Source organism: Pyrgilauda ruficollis, unplaced genomic scaffold (genome assembly GCF_017590135.1).
Source record: "Pyrgilauda ruficollis isolate IOZ18807 unplaced genomic scaffold, ASM1759013v1 scaffold90, whole genome shotgun sequence".
Classification (NCBI taxonomy): domain Eukaryota; kingdom Metazoa; phylum Chordata; class Aves; order Passeriformes; family Passeridae; genus Pyrgilauda; species Pyrgilauda ruficollis.
Window position 1 is genome coordinate 1,035,578 of NW_024531044.1, and position 21,588 is coordinate 1,057,165.

Consider the following 21,588-nt stretch of genomic DNA (forward strand, 5'->3'; position numbering starts at 1 on the left):
TAAATCTTGATTCATTTACATATTGGGGTTAATTGTCCGATTACAGCTTCAGGTTATGCAGTCCCATCCTCCCAGTTTGCTCTCCTCAATTCTCTCTTGTTTAAACTTTTTGGGCCTGAAGCTGTAACGGTGTCCTTGGTTCTTGGGCTGGAAAAGGATTGTTTTGTCTGACTACGCTGTGAGGAGAACTTGCTAACACTTTATATGAAGTTCAGAGTTATATACTAATGCAGTACAGAATATGGAAAATGTGAGAGCTAAAACTTCATCTATCCATCAGTGGGTATTGAGGCTGCCAGACAGAGACAGAGCCTAGGGCAGGATATGAGATATTTCCAGAACTCAAATAGAAATTCTAAACCTTGATGAAATAATTCAGGTTAATGATATTTTCAGGTTTTTTGGCGGTTTTTTTAGGTTTTTTTGGGGGGGGGTGGTTTTTTTTATTTTTTTTTTTTAGTTTGTTTGTTTGGGGGCAGGGGGTGGTTATGGTTTTGTGTGTGTATATATGTTTATTTTTTCTTTTCTTCATGGTTATTAAGATAAACATTACACCCAAGTTTATTTTATTACTAGGAAAATCAAAAGAAAAAATAGGCTTGTTTTGGGAGCCAAGAAAGGTTTTTCAATTTGCTTCTCACTTCCTATCTGGAATAGAGTCAGTCATAGTATTAGCACTTTCGCATATTAGTAGAACTGTTTGAATCTTGTAGTCTCTTACAGTGAGATGGTTGGTGATATTCTGATTTAAAAACACAATTTCTTTTTCTTCCTAAAAGTATACATCCCTATGGCAAGAGTAAAGTACTGTCCAAACAGATGTCAGTTTGTTTGGATAATTTTCCCATTTTAAAACCTTTCCATTGTTATAGAGTCACACTAACATCTGTGATGCCAAATACGTCACCCAACAGAACTACTCACCCATAGTTTATGACTGCAGGACAAGGGCAGTGCCTGGATTCTCCCAGGGATACCATGTCTGCCAGGATCATAAGCAGCTGAATCTCCTCATCCCAGCAAATTCTTCCAGTCCAGAACTGTTTACATCCCCAAATAGATTTTTTGAGATAACAGGGAGAATAGCTGGGATGGCTGCTGTAGAATCCAGAAATCCATAGGTTATCTCCACTGCATTTTGAGGGATTCTGTCTAAGACCACATTTCCTCTCCAGGCCAGCATTGCCCAGGATGGGGCTGGCGGAACTGCAGGGCCCCTGCCACCTTTGCTGTGGAAATCAAGAACCTCAGGCAGGCAGCGCTGGCATTATTCAGTGTCAATGATGCTGGAACAAGTGATGACCCAGTTATTAATTCAAACCATTTGACTATAGTTTGCTTTCCTTTCTGAAGCAATCCTGATGCTATTTCACAGCTTTCTGGGAAGTGGCCAAGAAATGCTGGATTATGGCCCTAACAGCTCCATGACACTAAAAAGTTATCAAAAACACTTTAGTAGTTTCATGTTGTCAGACATCAGATGTCTCAGAGGAAAAAAATATCATTTTCTTTGCACCACCCTTGCTTGAAAAAAAATCTAGTAGAGTACTAAGAAGACACAAAGCTAGCATGTTTTTCATGCTCAAATGTATCTGAATATTGAAATATATTAGTCAATTTTATTTACTAATTTTTATTATTTATTTTTTATTTTATATTATTTTTTAAAATTTTATTTTCATTTATTTATTTGGATAATATTATAGTATACTCTAATTTTTCCTACCCTCAACATTATGTATATTTGTGTATCCTATTATTTTTAACTATGAAAATTTTCAAAGACTTTTGTTTTTCTTAGATCTCATGGAAGATTCTTTCAAAATTATTTACTCTACTTCCATGCTGATGCCACTGACCCCTATAAATAAATGAGAAAACTTCTATAAAGAGTAGATTAAGCTTTACCATTATCTTTCTAAATCTATACCAAGTAATTTTCCTGTTCAAATCGGAAAACTAACACTTTATTAGTAAAGATTTTTATTAGTTTTCAATCTGTTGCTATTAGCAACCAGAACAAGGAAATACACTAAATTATGTTTAGCTCACCTCTTACATCGTCTGCTGAGTCAGTAGATTATTCAGGTATGAATGCAGGCATATCCAAGTATATCCCATCCTTAGCCTGCCATCAACAATTAGGACAGAATGGTCATTAGTTCCTAAAAATTTGTATATCCTATCTGCAGTCTGTAATGACAGCTTTATGGAAATACATTTCAAACTGTCTTATTATTTTTTCTATTTTAGTGACACTAGGAATCATTCCATACAAAATTTGTAGAAAATAAAGAATATATTTATTTTTCAAGTGCTTTACCTTTATGCAAGTATATACAACATTGGTTGAAGTGAAGCAAAATTCAGCACATATAGTTCAAATACAAACATTCGCAAGACCCCAAAGATCTTCAAAATTGCCCTCAAAGCCTTTGCAATAAATCTATATTTCATAGTTCTTTTCTTCACTCTGGCCATATTATTCCATTTTCAACCACAATTTTTAATGGAGGATTTGAGGGGAATTTCCACCTTATCAAGGAATTTTCTGTTTTATTGTCATTATAATTAATTTAACAGGGAATTTGATAATTCTCTCAGTCTTTGTCCCAAGCTCACAAATGAGGACATTTCTGATTCCAGTTTTGGCAATGCTTTAAAGCCCCATTACAGCTCACCAGCAGACTCTAAAATCCTCTAAAAGTCTTCTAATATGGACTTCTGAATTTGGACAAACCTTTCAAGTTCTCCAGTAATGGCTCCACCTCGGAAATGCAAATTCTTACAAAAGGAGCTGGCTCAAGTCTGCTTTCCTGGACCCCTACCTGCAGAACACACTCAAGTGAAAGTACTTCCACCATTGTCTTAATGAAACTTTCTGCATTATTCTTTCTTACAAGTTGTTTACCTGTTTTATAGATGTCAAAGCAGAAGCTGAAAAAAAATTCACATTTTAAGTTGTGAAGTCTCAAAAAAGAAACTGCATCCAGACTTTATTTCAGGAACATATTTCCATCACTTCTAGGGCAAAGATCATTTAGTTGCTGTCCTGGTGGTTTGGTTTGTTTGCTTGGTTGTTTTTGTTGTTGCTTTGGTTTTTTAAAAAGTTTTCATTTCATTAAAAGATCTGCTTTTATTCTATATTCATTCATTCAGCAGTTTTTGCTTAGATTTGATGAAAATGTGCAACATTTTTTTCAAGAGAAAAATTAATGAAATAAAGATTGTCCATTAAAAAAAAAAAAAGTGATCTTTTTTTTTTCCTTCTAATAGTTTACAGTTACATCAAAAGCTGTTGCAGAGAGGAACTTTTTTTATGTCCAAGTTGCTACAGCAAGAAGTAATGAACTTAAATTGCCAGCAAGGGAGTTAAACTGGATACAAGGAAAAATATTTTCTGATGCTAAGGCCAATTAAGCATTAGATGGTCTAGGGAACCCACAAAATATAAATTATTGAAAGTTTAGAGAAAACAGTGGACAAAGTGTGATGTGACTACCATTCCTTCTGATTTCAGCAGAGGGAGAGCTGATAGATAACACCCTAATATTCCTTTTGACTCCACTTTTTGTCTATTTTTAATTTTTTTTCACATTTTATATATCACATTCCAATATTTTTTATTAACATTGCTTTGATTTTATTCATAGTCTGCCCAACATGGAATGTACTTTTTGTTTTAACCTGAACAGATGAACCAATTTAAGATGTATAATTCATTTACACTATAGATGTAAAACACTTTACACAGCACTTGTCTTTCTGCATGATTTTGCAGCCTAGAACCCAACATCAGATATTTTGGCAGCATAAAATGAAATACTTCTACTTTCCTGCCTACAAGATAAATATAAAAATTTCATCCTTCTGAGAAATGTTCAAGATGTGAATATTCTTTTTAAATCTGAAATGAAGGTGAAGAAACAAATTCAATATTAAGTGGCACCATTCAGGAAACAGTTCAGCCACCTATCAGCCTTGAAAGGCCTTGGAAAATAATTTTTCTTCATCTTCTTTTATATTTTAGACTACAAGCTTGCTGGGACAAGAACAGTCTTACTTTATTTACATTATACCTAACACAAAGCAACCCCATTCTGGGATTCTGTTGCCCATTTTTCCAGTGCAATTCTACACTGAGGAAATTAAAGCCTAATGATATAGTATCAAGCAACCTGCGATGAAATATAATCAAAATGCAGCATGCTGCCAATATATCACATTCTCAGAACAGCAATAAAGAATAACTTCTCTTTCTCTCCTTTTCCTATGTTTTAATGGATGCACTGACTGTGTGAAGCAGCTGTACGAGGCTTTGAGTGTTCCCATGAAAACTGCCAGGAAAGCCCCCCGCACACTCCGCAAAGGTGCTGCTGAACTACCGCTGCCCCGCTGACTCGCGCTTTGCGCGACGCCGTGCGCGGGCCTGCAGACACACATTTTAACCCTGGTGTAAGCAGAAACCTCCCTGACATGAAAAACCTCCATCAAAAGGAGCCTGTGAAAGCAAGTTTCCTGTAACTTTTGCTTTGCCGTCTTTTAACTGATTCATGAAAGCAGAATAGCAACAAACAGCATTGTGTCGCTACTTGTTATGGCGTGGAAACGCCTTCAGCACTACAAAGCACAAGAAAAGGCAATCTCAAGATATGATATAGATATCATAAATACACTGGGAAAGCTTTAGAGTTCATTTAGGCCCTGATTCAAATATCAGAAAAATCATTAGGAAACTTTCCACTAACTTTCTCCAAAGATCTTTTGAACGTGTATATTTAAAGTTTCATTTGTCTTTCGTTCACAGCCAAACCTAGAGTGCTGTTGGACTCTGTGAGGAAAATTATTAATCACCTCCTTTATAACAGTTAGATGTTAAAATTATTATATCATTATGTATCTAATTTATGGCCATTGCCTCCTACAAGAAAAACTATTTTTGCCTTCAGCACAAAAAAGCTTAAGGAATTGCCATTTCTATACCATTTCCTTAACAGCAATATAATTAATTAATGTAACTCATTAATTGCTGTATCTCATTAAGAGTAATTAAAATATTGTGGCACAAATTTGGATCCACATTACTGCATTGGATTAATGGATTAATTTTAGAGTTAATTCATTCCTTGGTGTAACTGAGATAAAAATCAAGACCACCAAGAGATTAGAAGACTTTCTGAGTATTAAAAAATTCTTTCTGTTTTTTTTTTTTTATAATTCTTTGTATTTGTGTGCTGTCATCTGCCTCTAGTTAGGTGGTCCTTTTCTTCACTGTCTCTCTACTCAAGTGCTGCTTCATGCTAAGGAATTGCTAGCAGTGCACTCTTCCCTCAGAAACAAGACTCAAGCAACTTGGGGGCAGATATTCTTGTAGAGAAGGCTGATAGTACGTTGCTCTTTTGTTTCAGTGTAAAATGAACATACATATTTAATCAGAAATCTTTAGGAGGAGAAAGTATTGCAAACTGATAAATTCCTAGAGCTCCTACATGAAAATGACAAAGAAAAAAATATTTTATATCTAATTGAAGGTAGTTAGCATAATAAAACATATTAAATAAAGAATATTTTTTTCCTTTAGATTGAACAGGAAAAAAGTCCGAAAAAAATTATAGCAGCATGACTATTTTTATAGAGCATCTTTTCCAAAGCTAGTATTATTTTAGTTTTGAAAAAAATTTATTAATACTAATAACATTATTATTTTAAAATAATAATAGCTTTAAAACCCCTCTTTGCAAGTCTAGCACTGTCAGATAATTCTCTCCAAAGAATTCCAGTGACTGAAATGCAATTTCTCTCTGTTTCTCCCTCAACCTTTAAACTTCTGTCAAGGAAAACAATCAATTTCAGGATATTTTCTACAATAGGAAAAACCAAATTCAAGCATTAATTTTGTATACAGTATACTCCACTCAAGAACCACTTTTATGTAATTTGGGAGACCTAGGTCATGTGTTAGGGTGGAAGGGAAGGGCTGATGACCACTGTTCTGACAAGATGGCACTAAAAAAACCTGATAATTTTCAGGTAAGATAGACTCAAGCTTTTAATATACAAAGAGAATTTCTGGTCATTTACTAAAACATGGACTAATTTATTTTCTCTATCTCATACACAGTAAGATAAGAGTAGATTTTTCACATAAGTAAAAGATTTACTTAAGTGAGATTTTTTACTTCAAACCCTGGGATGTCAATAAAGCATTGGTTCCACAAACTAATAGAAGACCACAAGTGTGGATTTACAATACACTGTTTTCTTTTTATCATCTGTCCACCTGCAGTTTTACTCTCAGGAAATAAGAAATGGCTTATGACACTTTCATCAAGACAGGGACTTCTCTGCACTGATTGTAAGGGAGAGTATATAGGAAATACTTTTCCTCTGAATAATTAATGAATAGCAGGTTCATAAGGTAGTTTACCTTATTTATATATTTGTTCATCTGCAAGGTCTTCACACCCTGAACTAAAAGGGAAGTTTCTAAGGTCCTACTGCCCAAACATTAAGGTCAAAAGTTGGAGCTAAATTAAACCTTTGCAAAAACATTTTAATTTTAAACTTCAGCTTGCTAACTAGAGGGGTTGAAAACATGCAGAGGTAATTATCAGTGATTCAAAAGCTATTGCTAATATGGTAATTTATAGCTGTGTTCTTTTTAGTGTCTCTTTACCTTCTTTGCTGCACAAATAAGGTTATTTCCAGAATCGTTCTAACCTAATTAAACATCCTATTATCTCTCAGCCAAGCATAATTCACACCTTATTCTCAATATCAACCCTGGCAAGCATTACAAGGAGTATGCAGTAGAAAACATTTCGGTGGAAAAAGCTGGTGGATCTCAGCTTTCTGCATTCAATTATCTGATATTGTGGTGAAGTTAAGGAGAGAGAAAGAGAGAGAGAGAGATCAAGAGATCACTATGTGATAGGAGGTGGTTTGATATAATGTTAATTAATTAAGGACAATTATGTTCAGTAAAGATTGCCAGAGATAAAACATAAAAGCAAAAAAATGAGGTATCATGAGAAGCAAAAGTAAGGAATAGAATTTTAAGCCAGAATTTCCACTTAATCTTTGCTCTGGTTATTTCTTGAATCCTCTATATCTGCTACTGTCTAGGGATATATACATCTAGGGATGTATATATACTGTCTAGGGATATATAAATGTCTAGGGAAATTTTATTTTTGATGCTTGAGAGAGACACGCACAGCAAAAGGGGCATACATCCATGGAAATTATGTGAACAACTTCCACATCACTGGCATTTCATGTACCAGATGTCATTGCTTTTTCCTGTCTATGTAGAACTAAAACCAAGAGGTGCAACCTGTCTGCTAGCTAGTACTGGAAGCAGACAGAATTGTGTTTATTTTTACAATCCCCTCTCAAGGATACTTCCATACTCCCAATATGGGAAATAAAAAAGAACTAAAAAAGCCTTTCCTGGTGGTCTCCCAGGACCAGTGGTTCTTCCCTACCTAGAAGCACAATGGAGCATACTGAAAAGAAGGACTAGACTGAAAAGAAAGAGAACAAGACCAAACAATACAAACAAACGAAACAACAACAGCAACAACAACAAAACCTATGGGGAGGCCAAGTATATTTATGTAGTTAAGAAACCTCAAAATAGTTCCCAAGGCCTCAGTTTGATGTCATCCTTGAAGGCCACAGTATGTGTGAGAATGGGTAACCCTTGAAATCCAGGATCCATTCTACATGTCCATCTTAGCTATATCTGTCTCAGCTGCCCATCCTAAATATGTTATCCTAAATATGTCTTCATAGTCATCAGACATCCAGGTATTTATACCCTTGGCTTAGAAAAGCACATTATCTCTTCTACATGCTTATCACACCAGCTCAACCTGCTGGGTACTACTAATTTTAAAGAATGAGGGTTATGATTCAGACATAACTGACTGTTTCTTTCCCCCTCTTACACATTAACTCAAGATGAAGGAAGGAAATGTTTTCTCCTTCATTCCATGCCATGGGACTCAAGTCGGATCTGAGCCTTGCCAACAGTAGGTTCCTATTCACTGGAAGACAGTGATGCCTGGAGAGGCTACCTAGAACAGAGGCTAGACAGAATTACAGAATAAAGGTAGGTATTTATTGAAAGACCTTCAAAGGGTACAGCTTGGGCAGTGCAGGAGCCTCACAGAGACTACACCCAAGATGGATGATGGCCATGAGTTTTTCATACAGATATAAATTTGGTCTATTTGCATATCAGAGGTTAAGTGTCCAATTACAGCCTCAGGTAATGAAGTTATTTACTCCAAGTTTCTCTCCCCCCCCCACCGCCCACCACCACCAATTCACTGTTGTCTACATTTTTTGCAACCTGAGACATTAAAGGCTCCCTGAGTTTTAGACCTAGAGAGAAATTATTTTTTCTGAATAAAATGGGAGAACAGTAGCTGACAGGCTATGGAGTCTTAGAGTTATACACTAAAGCAGTACTGATCTGAAAAATACAGAAGCTAAAACTTAAAGCATCAACAGCAGGGATATTTCCATATGCATTTCAACCTAGTTTTTCAGATGTCCTTGTATTTTCAGGGTATTACACACAGTATTCTGTGTCAAAAAGACACCTGAGGACTATGCTGTGAAACTAATTTTGGAAACCCCACAGACCAAATCATTCCTCAAAGAGGTTTGTCTTTGGGTAGTCGTACATTTTTAAGAGTTTTTTTTATTTGAGTAACTGCCAATGCCTTTAGTACACTTTAGGCATACACCTGAAGAAGCAGGCGCTGAATAAGATTTTAAATCATCTTTGGTTATGTAAGAATGTTCAATGATTTGGACCTTAGAGACTGGAGCAGGACTGAAATGAGGGAGGGGGAAAAAATGGAAGGAATGATGAAAGAGATACCCTCAGCTTAGTTCAACCTTTCTATTACTATCACACAATCAATCAACAAAATCATATTCAAAAAGGTGATTATCCTTCAGGGCATTCAAAGGGCTAGTTTGGGGAGTACTGGTGAGGATCCATCTTTCCATATGATCTCTTCACTGAGGCAGGAGTGGATTCTCATGAGGTCTACTTTTTATTTCTTATTTTATTTTTTACTTTATTTTTTATTTTGTGAGTTTAATTGTCTGGTTTGATTTTTCTTGCACAGAATTCTTTCAAAATAGAGTAAGCTTTCCTAAAACTCTTGGTGGGAGGAAGAAGAGAGTAGAGAGCATAAGGCTGTCAAAATGATGTGTGGACAAGGAGGCAACTTAGCTTACCAGTGCAGCTAGTTCTATAGCCAAGGGGAGAAAGCTTGAGATAAACGATCTTTTTCCTCACTGGCCTGAGGCCCTGGAAGTATGCTAGGAATGCTGTTCTCCTTCCAGAGGAGCTGATTCAGTTTCACTTGTGGCGGTTCAGTTCCCACTGTCATCACTCTCGCAGTGACAGTTGCCATAGTGAGTGAGTGAGAGCCTTGCCTGGCTTTGGTACTAGCACAAAAGGCAGCCTGTCTCCTCTGCAATTTGGCAGGAGATCCTTTAGTGTGGGATGATGTGTAGCTGTGCCCTTACTCGCTGCAGACCTCTCTGGAGCTTACTGGCACATTCCTGCAGAGCAAGCAAGTACAAGCAGTGCTGGCCAGCCATTTTCCTTAGAGGAAACCTGCAATATCTGCACTTGACCTGCGTGTTTTACCAGCTGTTCCCTCAGCACTTCATAGGCTTTGTACCTGTTGCAAAAAGAGAAAATGTTTTTCTCATTCAAACAAAGCATAAAATGACTCAGCTGGCCACCAATGATCCCCTTGCACAGAACCTGACCAATGTTTAACCCAGTGGTACAAAACAGCCCTTTCGATGCAATTCAGTAAAAGACTGCACTACTCTTTTTTTGGGGAATCTCATCTTCCAAAATGGAATTTAGGACACTTCATTTTACACCATTAATCTCCCTGTACAGGAAGAAACATTAAAAAAAATCTAAAAGGATACAGATTTAAAAAGGAGGAACACCAAATCTTCAAGCTGCCATCCCCTCTGCAGTGAGGTTAGATGTATCCATCCACTTGGAGCCAGAAAGTTACTGCAAAAGATACAGTATGAGTTTCAATTTCATGTAGGTGATTAGTACTTTTCAAAATGTAATACACTAGCCCTATAGCACAATATGGTATTTTAGAGACTGGACCACTCCCATCAGCCAAGGAAAACCAGTTTCTATCCCTTCCTTCGACAGAAGAGTTCAAACCTGTACTATCCCAATACCAGAGTAGAAAACCACCAAAACAGAGGTTTCTCACAGGAGAAAATGTGGTTACTTCCTTAAACGCAAAGAACAGTAGTGCTTGTAATGCCAGGGTCAAGGCCAAGATGCACAGATTCCAAAATTCAGAGATGAACACTGAATCTGGAGTGAAAAGCTAATACTTCTTTTCCCAGTGGGAATGAAAGGGTTGGCCACCACTGCTTTTTCAGACCCTTCATTTTAGTATGCTCTGAGAATATCTCCACACTAAGAATTTCAGAGAACTAAAATGAAAGGTTATCTTACTTCTAGCCTCTGGAAAGACACAGATGTTAGCCCACCATCAGATACTGAAACCTGATGTGTTGAAACTTTTCTAAGTCAATTCCAAGGAAGTCAGATTTTTGTTGTTGTTGTTGCAAATTGAAGACATTAGCATTTATCTACCTCTGAATTTGGGCAACAACTGGACAAAGACATTGCTATTTGCTGAGAGGAAGTGTTGGTTGAAAATATCTTGAAAGCCACTTTAATAACATTTTTGCAAATCGAGTCTTGTCAAGTCTGACTCATTTTGGAATGCTTAACACAGGTGTTTCTGAAAATATTCTGCTTTTCTGGTTTTGTGTAGATTGCTTCAAAGAAGAAAAAAAAATAGAAAAAGCACAAGAAATATACACCTTCATTTTACAAATACCTGACCTGAAATGGAACAAAAGAATGGCCCCATGCTTAAGGCATTGAGCAGTTATTCAGGAATGACCCGGAGCAAGTCATTTAATCTGTCTCTACCCTGTTTCCATAGCGAAGGTCTCTTTTGCTTCCCCAGCAATTTAAGAAGTAAGCTTTTCATGAGAGACTTTGTTTCACATTGTGCATTTGTATCTGCAATACATGAGAGAACTTCTTTCTGCAAAAGCTGCTAAGCACCACTTCATTATAAAGATAGATATATAGAATATAAATGTAAAGTGAACTGGGCAATTTTTATGATCATTTCTGAGGACAACACTTTAGATTTCAGTAAAACAGGTTTTCCTCTGAATATATTTTTGAAGATGTTTCTTTAGTTATATATATCCAATATTGCAGAATACAGTTTCATTTGCACACATCTCAGTTTTCTCTAGTCTAAATGAACACTGCATAATCTGGAAGGATGATCTAATGCCATCCTCATTTGGTGACAGTTTATCATGGGCTATATTCCCTGAAAGCATAATTATTGGAGATGTTATTTTTACTATTGTAGAAATTAAATTATCTCCAAGAAGGAGCTATATATTTAAAATGGAATCAGAGCCCCCTTACCTTCAGCAGAATTTATGTTATAAATTATTTCAGGGACCCAAATTAGAATGTCAAAGGAATTTGTCAGTGGAAAACAAAGGAAACACATAAGCCTCCTTAGGACAAATCTGATTCTTCATTCTTGCATGTCAAGGTACTGGCCTTACAACATAACAATCAAACCTCACTTCCTCAGCTGATCCAAGTCAACCTCTCTCTGCCAGTGCAAACCTGGCCTTTTACTCCAGGTGAGGATCTGGCTCATTTATTGCAAGCTGCCATGTCCCAGACTATGCAGCAAAAGGTCTTTATTCAGGGATCCTTATGGCAGTCATGATCACGTTCATTGAAATGTGGCAATTAGGATTTTAAAGCATGGAAACAAAATTTTGTTCTTTCGTTTATGTCAACAATCTGTAAATGCACACTTCAGAAGTTTCATGGCTTTGTATAAAGAGCCAAAATAAGGCAAGTGGGCAGAAAAGTCAAAAAACACTTTCTTCAACATTATTATTTTATGACTGTATTAAAATAAACTTTGCTGTGTACAAGGTCTGCTGCCAGTGTATCACTTGGCAGGAAGTGCTCTGAATATTTTATTAACAAAATCAAAGCTCTAATAAAACACTTAATTCATGTGCAAATGACATTAAGACTGGCGGCACTCCTATTTCCACATTGTTTTATGCCCAGTCAACTCTGAACCCAAGATTTTCAACCAGAAAACACTCCAAGAAAGTCTTCATTTGGAGAAATATCAGGATGCAGCCTTTTGCTCAGTAGTCTGGAGGTCAATGTCTTTGCCACAAAAGTGGGACATTTGACATCCATGTCCTCCTCAACTTGAGTGGGTTTGAAGTTCTTGTCAGCTGAGTCCTGCCACCAGCTGCCTCTGCAGTTCCCTGGACAGAAGTGTTCTGCTCACCCTCCAGCTGAGGTTGGGCCACTCTGTATACCCTAGAAAGAAAGACTACTTGAATGCAGTAAGGAGGAAAAGAAAGTTTTCATCTGTCTCAAAATTAAGTATATTCTTCACCTTTGATTGTAATGCTCATTATGGAGTCAAAAGAAAGGAGATGGCCAGGAGCAAATGTCGCGGAATGAAAACTGAAATTGTGAAAGGGAAACCAAAATACAAAGTTGTGAGCTGGGAAGTCCAAGTGACTGGAATCCCCTTTCAAAACAGAAAGATCTCAATGGAATTTGAAGTCCTGTAGGAGGATTTCATAGCATTGTACCAGTCAGCAGAAGGCAGGGATATCTGGAGCATGGGGTGCAGTTCTGCTTCCTCAAGTGCAAACCAGAAAAATTAAAAAGGAAAAAGACAGAAAGAAAGCTATCAAGGTGTGAAATTAGAACACTTTCCTCTGGATGATTTAAAAAAAAAAAAAAAAAAAAAAAAAAAAGGCTTTTTTTTTTTTTTTTAATAAACATGTCAATAAAGTTAGTAGCAGGAGAAGAAAAAAGGTATTTTAAGCTAAGTGTTGGCACAGCAACAGATGGATATAAACTTGCTAAAAATATGCTGAAAACTTCTATACTGCATTAAAGTAGTGAGGTTCTGGAATAGCTATTCAGCAGCTGTTGTAGAGACAACTCCCCCAATCAAAATAAGAACACCAAAATTCATTTTTAAAAGGACTTTGACCATTTCATAAAATAATTGACTACCATAGCTGAGTCAGGTAGCAGTGCATGGATTTCTGTGATCCAAGAGGGCCCTTTCAGTCTTGCATTACTCTGAATTTCGAAGTTGTTACCAAAATAGCATAAACACCTTAGGGCAATTTGAGTACTTAAGCAAACTGGTAGATTCTGTTCCATGTATCTAAGACCATTCATTAGCAGCACAATGATTATCTTTTATCTGTATTTAAAAGGAAATGGTTTTCCATTTCCCACTGTTATCTTTCCTTGCTGCCTGTATTAATCATTAATGTCTGTGTTTTAATTCTTTTTTCAATCTTCTTAAATGTGTTCAACAGCCAGTTTGGTTTACTCAAGGGACACTGAGAGATGGATGAATCAGCTGCTATTATTTCAGCTAGAAACCATGGTCTGTAACACATTTCTTTTTTGATTTGATCAAGTTCACAGAGATCAACTTGCAACAAAAAAACCAACCAACCAAACAAACAAAAAATAAAAAACTAATCAATCAACCAATCAACCAATTAAAAAAAAAACCAAAAAAACCCAACCAAACCCTAAACCACCCCAACCCAAAAAATTTAGTGGCCGTCAAATCATATCTGAATCTCTGTCTGCCAGACAGAGCTGGCATATTTCCTTTTAGCAAAAAAATTTATCATTTTGAAGTTTATAACACCAGTAGACACAAGTTATTTCCGAACTTAGAGAAATCTCTACTCCTCTTCTGCAGTCTGTGAGTGCCTGAAGGCTTCAGGAACAATTTGTGACAGCGGCCATGACCCAAGTCCTAGCAGGTATGTATATACTGGGTGGCTGCTGTTACCAGCCCCTTTTGTCAGAAAGCCACTGATTATGGGCAGAAACAATGTGGGGAGCGCACAGAAAGTGAGTAATTAGATTACAATGCTTCCTTGTAGCCGGAGTTTCTTGTAAGCCCTGACCATGTTTTGCTTTCAGCAGCAGCTTGTTGGAATCACATTACCCTGTAACAGAGCTGGTTCACTTTAGTCACAAGCAGCTGGATCTTAAAACCTCACATTGGCCCATATGTCCATAGTACTTAACAATGATTTTTCTTTTTTTTCTTCATGTGTTTGTAGTAGAAACTTCTTCTGAGCAACTTTTCTAAGATTTTCTCAGGCTTCAGGAATTTGGGCATGACGAGCAATGCATGAAGTCTACTACCTGCTTAATTTTATTTCAAACTGCAGTAAACTCATCTCAGTCTGAAGAAAGATATGATAATGGGTAGTTGTATCCTCTCACTTATGTATCGCATTCCAGTTACAGCAAGAAATTGCATTATAATGGAACAGGATGGAGGTTGTCAGGACTGCAAAGTGAAGGAAAATGACTGATTCATAGACTTTTTTAAAAAATTGGCAGCAACAAAGCAATGGTGAGCCTATGTTGTGGTATAAAATTAATCCAGTCTATGAAACTTTCATTCCTATTTCATGCATTTAGTACCCTTTTGTAATTTTTGCACATATATAGGCAAAAACTAGGTTTATGCAAGAATATATTTTAAGTTCTCTGCATTTTCAGAAATGTTTCTATTTGTCTGTGTTCTAAGAACCACTTATTCTTCATAAAATTTGTAATGCTATTTTCCAGCAGAACAAAATAAATCAGAAGACTGATCAGAATAATTCTGTCCCCTTAGGGAAATTGATATGAACAAATAAATGAGCAAAATTAAGCTACAGTTTCATAAAATATTTTTGAATAATCTACCCTTACGTGAATTTTGAACGTAAGGTTTTCAATCAAAAATCAACATCTGTTTATCAAAAGAGATGGAGTAGAATGTCATACCCAGGCCTTCTGGTTATCCTCAATCCAGCTTCCACAAACAATGGCTTTACACCAATTTAATTCATGTTAAACAGTTGGGCAGGGCTGCTTTAATTTAATTTTGTTCATATGATTTCAATGTTATTGTCTCTATTTTGTGCAAATTTATTAATGATTAAGAAATGCTGCTAGCTATTCTGGGTTTTATTGTAAAACAGATGCTACTTGCAACTTTCTGACAGAAATTATTGAAAATTCCTAGATGGCAGGACTAACTGTCCTTAGACGTTTTTTATAAGAGTCAAAATGCATTCTTGAAACTCATGGATTTATATCTGCTATTTCTATCAGAAAATGTGTTGGACTACCCTTCTTTGTTGGTTTTATGGTATTTCTTGGCTCTTGGCCAGTTTTTTTTTCCTTCTTATTTTTTGAAATTTTGTTTGTTTGCTTGTTTGTTACGACAGCACTGGCCTTTATTTTAAAGTTTCACTTTCCCCCTAATTGCTGCATTATCATTTTGTTGAATCAACTACTTTATTACCTTTTTCTTAATTGTTTTAATGTAACAAAAAAAATTTCTCCAATAACTATCTATCCTTCAAATAACCATTCCCTTAAGATTTTTGTAAACCTTGTTAATCGGTCAGGGAGAGGTAGTGTTTAACCATTAACCACAGAACAAAGCCGAAGTTTTCCTGCGGAGAAAGATTTCCAGTCACGCTATTCCAGTACTTTTAAGGCACCAGTTTAATGGCCATAGAGGAGAAGTTAAAAAGTGTTTTCTGTTTATATATTTTTAAAACTGGAATACAAACTTCATGATTTCCTAACTGTGAGTAATGAATTTATCAGCACTAAGAACTATCCCTAAAAACCCAACGTCATGTGGAGCATCTATTTCTGATGGATCTGCCAAAGGCATAACACAAAAACTTTTTTTTTTCCCCACTTAGAAGTATTGGAATTTTAGGAAACACAGTTGGAAAAGCTGAAATATAGAAAATCTATATGAACTAGAAAAGGCACAGTGTTTGCTGAAGGAGCTGGCTGAACTGAATTTAAAAAAAACCTCTCCCAACCCCATGAATCAAGTTCAGAATGAATCTGTCTTTAGTAGAGTCACAGAATATATCGAGTGAGAAGGATCCGTTTAGGTTCATCACGTCCCATGTCCTGCTCTTCACAGTAATACTTAAAACTGAACCATCTAGATGCTCCTTAGCTTTGACAGACTTTGCTACTGTGACTGCTTCCCTGGGAAGCCTTTTCCAGTGACCAACCACCCTTTAGAGAAGAACATTTTCAACCTGTCCAACCTGAGCTTCCCCTGCCACAGCTCTGCTCCATTCCCGTGTCCTGTCACTGGCACTGTGAAGTTGGACTGCACATGTCCAGTTTATAGCCCTCTTCCTCACCTCCTTCACAGGCAAGGCTACTTTCCATGCTATTTCAACCATCTCTTAAGTTATAAAAGGTGTTGATAAAACCAATGCATTGCAAAGCCTGGTTTAGTGTTAGGGTTTTTTTATACTCAGAGAACTTTTGTGCAAATATAAGCACCTGATAAGCGCTCAGGCTTTAGGGTGATTCTGTGAATTGGATTACATCTTTGTATAATTCATGGTTTGTTGTCACTACTCTGTTCACACCTTGCTGTGTGGAAGTTTACAAGTAACTCCCTGTAGTGCAAAATGCAAATGAGCTTTGTTTTAAGAGCAAACTCAATGTGAAGGGGTGCTTTATGACTTTCCTAGCAAGTAAGATATTCTGGAGGTGACACTGAAAATGCAGTCAGGTAATCATAAATTATAGAACTTTCAAAAACTTTCCCTTTTATTTCCAGTAACTTTTTAAATTTTTAGTGTTGAAAGCTTGCATATGCCTGTACTGCAAAAGCCAGGAAGCCTCTGTGGATTTAAGTATAATGTATTTAACAACAGTGTTTCAGTGTATGGGAAAAACAGACACTTTTTAGTATGGTACAAAGGAAAAAAGTGTGAATGAAATAAAAATAACTTAGAAACAAGAAATTATAAAGACAAAAGGAAAGACTATTATTTTTGAAGTGAAGCCCATGCTTTTCTAAGTAGTCTGTAAGCAATGGCAACTCCCTTGTGTAACACATTTGAAATTCAAAGGTAAATTTCTATACTCAAACTCCATCAGTTAGTCTAATAGTGGATACACTAATTTTTTTTTTTAAAAAAAATCTGTTTTGCAGCCTTAAGCATCCCAGACATCCTTTTATTTTCTCTCCTGAGTGCCCATCCTACCTGGCACAGAGATGACACATGAAAAGACACTGCTGTGCAGGTAGTCAGGACGTGTGAGGAAGCTCTGAACCAACTCCAGATCCGAAATGAATTGCAGGATCCTGACAGTATGTAAACAGCTACAGATTAATCCCTTCTACTTATTGTTTATATATATATATATATATATATAATATTATTATTATTCCCTTGAAGCCATTTGGTAAACTGGAATTGTAAGGCATGATTTAGTGACACAACTGTTTCAATTAAATTTATAGAATTCTTCAATGATTTTGTGATATAATTTCACAGAACTAAGTGTGATGTCTGCTTTTTGCTCTGTTGCAGGTTATCTCATTTGAACTTAGAAAAACACAATTTCTATCTCAATAGCAAAACAGAATTTCTACCTCAATAAAGTTGCAAACTTTGTTAAATCATTAGGTCCAGTTCATTTTCTCTGCTTCCAGATTACCTCTCCCAGAAAGATCTTTGTGCAGTTTGTGTCTGGAACATATCTGTGGCTTCGTTGTAGAATTCCTGTGTGACCTGGAGCGACTATTTGGTTTTATCAAATAACACAAGGCTCTGACAGAGCACATGCTAATAAAACTCCCCTAGCTCACAGACAGACTGTGGGAATCAGCAGCATTAAATACCTGAGGTGCTCAATAGCCTGGTGATTAGGACCATATAAGTAGTTGCACATTCAATCTCCCTATGGTTAGAACGTTGTCAAAGTGTGTGCTCCGTGTATCTGTGTCTGATGTGACATTTTCCTAGTACCAAATTATCTGGAGACATTACAAGCAGAATTGTGGAAGGATCAAAAACAGCTCGAGTGGCTCACCCAGTCTCTTGTTGCAAGATAAAATGGCATGCAGCTGATACAAAACATCTCAAAGCCCTTGATTTGCTTTAGTGCCTTTTAAAGTACTTCTTCTGAAGAAGGAATATGTGTGTGCACACAGGAGTTATTACCAGCTAAAAAACTCTGTCTGCTGATATCCCATGTTAGAACACCGCATGTATCTATTCTAAAATCAGATGCGACACTGAAAAAAATATTTGAGAGGTATGTTTGTCTTTTGATCTTTATGAATTCCTCACATACTTCTACTGATCGTGACCTTCCTGCTACTTTCAGAGGTGTACAGAAATGAGAACCATCCCTTATGTGCTGCCAATTTTTATCTTACCAGGGAGTAGTGATAATTTTTTTCTTTTCGTACAGGGGGTCATTCACAGGCCTGCATGGGAGTTTTAGCTACATCAACCAGAAGAATACATAACAATGATTATTAATATAACATGTAATGGCTGGTCCTATTATATATGTAACTATATATAATAGTAAAGTGGCTTGCTGTCTTGTGCATTAATATTGATTTAGAGATGAGATCACTTGCCACAGAATTTACTGCAGCTTTGATTTCAGCTGCAAGTAAAATTATTAAAGCATGTCCTATTTTTAAGAGCAGGCCCTTTCAGCAGCAATAGTTTCTCAGTGGCTGATCTAAACTGGCGCATACAGTAAATATGAGACCACTGGAGCTGTGGCAGTTTTAGGATGATGACAAGCCTGATAAGCAGATGAAAGGCATATTTGTAGATGCTCTTTATTGCTTCTCTGTCAAAGCTTTTAATTTGTCCTCTTACTCTTATTCTTGCTTTCCCTGAACATTGTTACAACCCTAAGAAAAAATCATCTGAGAACTTTTAACTGGGGTAAGAGCTTAGGTTTAAAAAATTAACAAACAAGGCTGATGGACATATATTTGTTCTGTTTGCACCCCTTTATGTGAAGAACTGTAATGCTGTGATGCCAGAACTGTAATGTCTTCCCTATAAGTTGTGAATCCATCAATATTTAATGAAAATAATCTGCTGTCTTTAACAAAATTTTTGTGTGTTTTTCAGATCATTGACAAAAGTGTTGTATGGTGTAAACAAATCTGACACATTAAAAGACATTTACTGTTGTATCTCCCTGTGTCTATACTAACTGGGTTTTAGTGCACTCATTTGATGTCAAGTTTCTGATTTTACTAATCACTGTAATTTCTTAACTGAAATGTTGACTGGTTCTGAATTTAATACTTTGTAGGAACCCATTGTAGCAGGAGTTTTTCTTGTAAAAATTAAACATTCAAACTTGGGATCGATTTTTAACTGCTCGTAAGGTATTTATACTTTTTTAAAAAATCTTTCTCTGCACATTTTCTTCTAATTCTGTATTAAACAACCATCAGCCACTCTATTTTGCCCTAGGGTTGATGTCAACCTAATAGACTCCTTACTATTCATGCAAGGTAACTGAAATGGTGACACAATATTGGGGTGGGGGTGATGCTGTTTGGGTTTTTTTCTCTGCAACTTCTTCAGGTTATCTTAGAGTCAAAAGTGGTGAAAACCACCACTAAGGAACCTAAGGGCTCTTTCTCCAGTGCATCATCTTGCTGCAGGTCAATTATCAGTACTTGCAAACATCAAAAATTCTAACACAAATTGTTGCAGTTTGCCATCTTCTGAAGATTCCGACTGGAAAATGTGTGAAAAGTTGTCTTTTCCACTTCCCTGTCTTCTTAATCTTTCTGCCAAGCAACACAACAAAGAAATTTCATATAAAATAAAATAAATATGCAAACTTTCAGAAGGCGTTAATTTGCATGCTTGATGGTCAAACATTCTTTCTACCTGTGACTCTCTTATGAGTTCTAAAATTCTACAATATTAATATAAAATGTATTACTGTTATTAATTGTATCTTCTTTCTTACAATCAGCAACTCTCAGTTTGCTCATATGTGCATACACATGTGTGGGAGAACTTTTGCATACATGCATGTGTAGCTGCTTTCATTTCCAAAATCAACTTGTGTTTTCAACCACTGTGGCCTTTCACAGATGTGAAAGTGTGTATTTCTGAATATCTGTTAAAGCGTTCTTAAACAATTTCTGATTATTATTCATGTGTTTTTAATTAAATCTGACTCCTACCTGATCTGGTTCATAATTGTTTTCAGCCTTTTGAAACTGGCCCTTTGAAAGTATCAAGCGTAGGTGTTGCTGGTTTGGACTTCCTTCTTTTTAATCATTGCAAATATTAAACAAAATCACCTCTCTCCTAGGCTAATGATATTCGCTACGAAGAATAATTAATATCAAGTAAATTGTTTCATATCCTTGAGATTTTTGCATTTGCATTCTTATCCCTGATTGATTTATGTAAATGAATTTGGGAAGAATTAGCATGTTGTAATGCAGCTTGGGTAAAAGTCAGTGCAAAGTAGAACTGTTTAAGGAGCAGCAGAAGCCAAGTTATTTCTGAGGTGAGAGCTCAAGACCAACCTTTTTCCTAGGAAACCTGACCTTTTCTCTGTTAGAGTTAGTCCTGCACAGACTACCTGCCCTCCACACTCACGTGTTACCAGCATGCAATTCTCTTACCTACATGCTTTAAAAGTATTTAGTCCATAATTTTTCTCTAAACACTGTAATACAAATATAATCTTCAGCATCATATGAAGAAATTATGTTTATGTTTTTAAAAAGTCAGATGCTAATGTGGTTTGGTTTGGTTTGGTTCGGTTTTTTAACCAAATTAATGAAAGCTGAAAACTTGGATGAGGAAGATGCTTTTCTGTGACAATTATGACACAATTATTTTGCGTTTTTTTGACAAGGCCAAATTAAACAGAGCTCTCAGAATTTTATCTTACAGCGTTAACTGTCAACTTTGGTGTGTTGAGACCATTCTGCAAGAATCTAACATATGTAGAGAGCAATGATATGGAAAACATAGGCTTATTTTTCCCTCTGAAATATCTGCATTTTGGGTAGATCTTTTGATCATTCATTGACCTCTGAGAGAAACTAATGGTACAGTAGACATAAATAAGGCCAGAGCCATCAACACAAGGTAAAATCTTTCACAGAAAATCTGCTTTTTCTTCTTACACCTGTCTGCAGGTACACTGATTTCCAGCTGTGCCCTCAGCAGGTTGGACAGGCAGATCTGGCAGTACAGTCTGATGTTTTCTATTCTTCACCCAAAGGACCTTGGGCCTCACAGTCATGAAGTCCATGGGATCTGCTGGTAAACGTTCCATCAGTTCACCCATTGATCCATCTGGCTGGGGTTCACAATTGCTTGCTGCTTCCAGACTTCAAACATCTTCCACCAAAATCTCTCCTTCACAGGACAAACATGACAAACCAAAGCTCACAATTGTAAAGAAAGCAACAGTGGAAGAAACAGGCTGGTTGAATAGATATGGGTAGGTCTTGCTATGGAGAGGAGGAACAGTGACCTAGAGCATCACAGACTTCCATCCGCTGCACAGAGGGTGCCTAAAGTGGC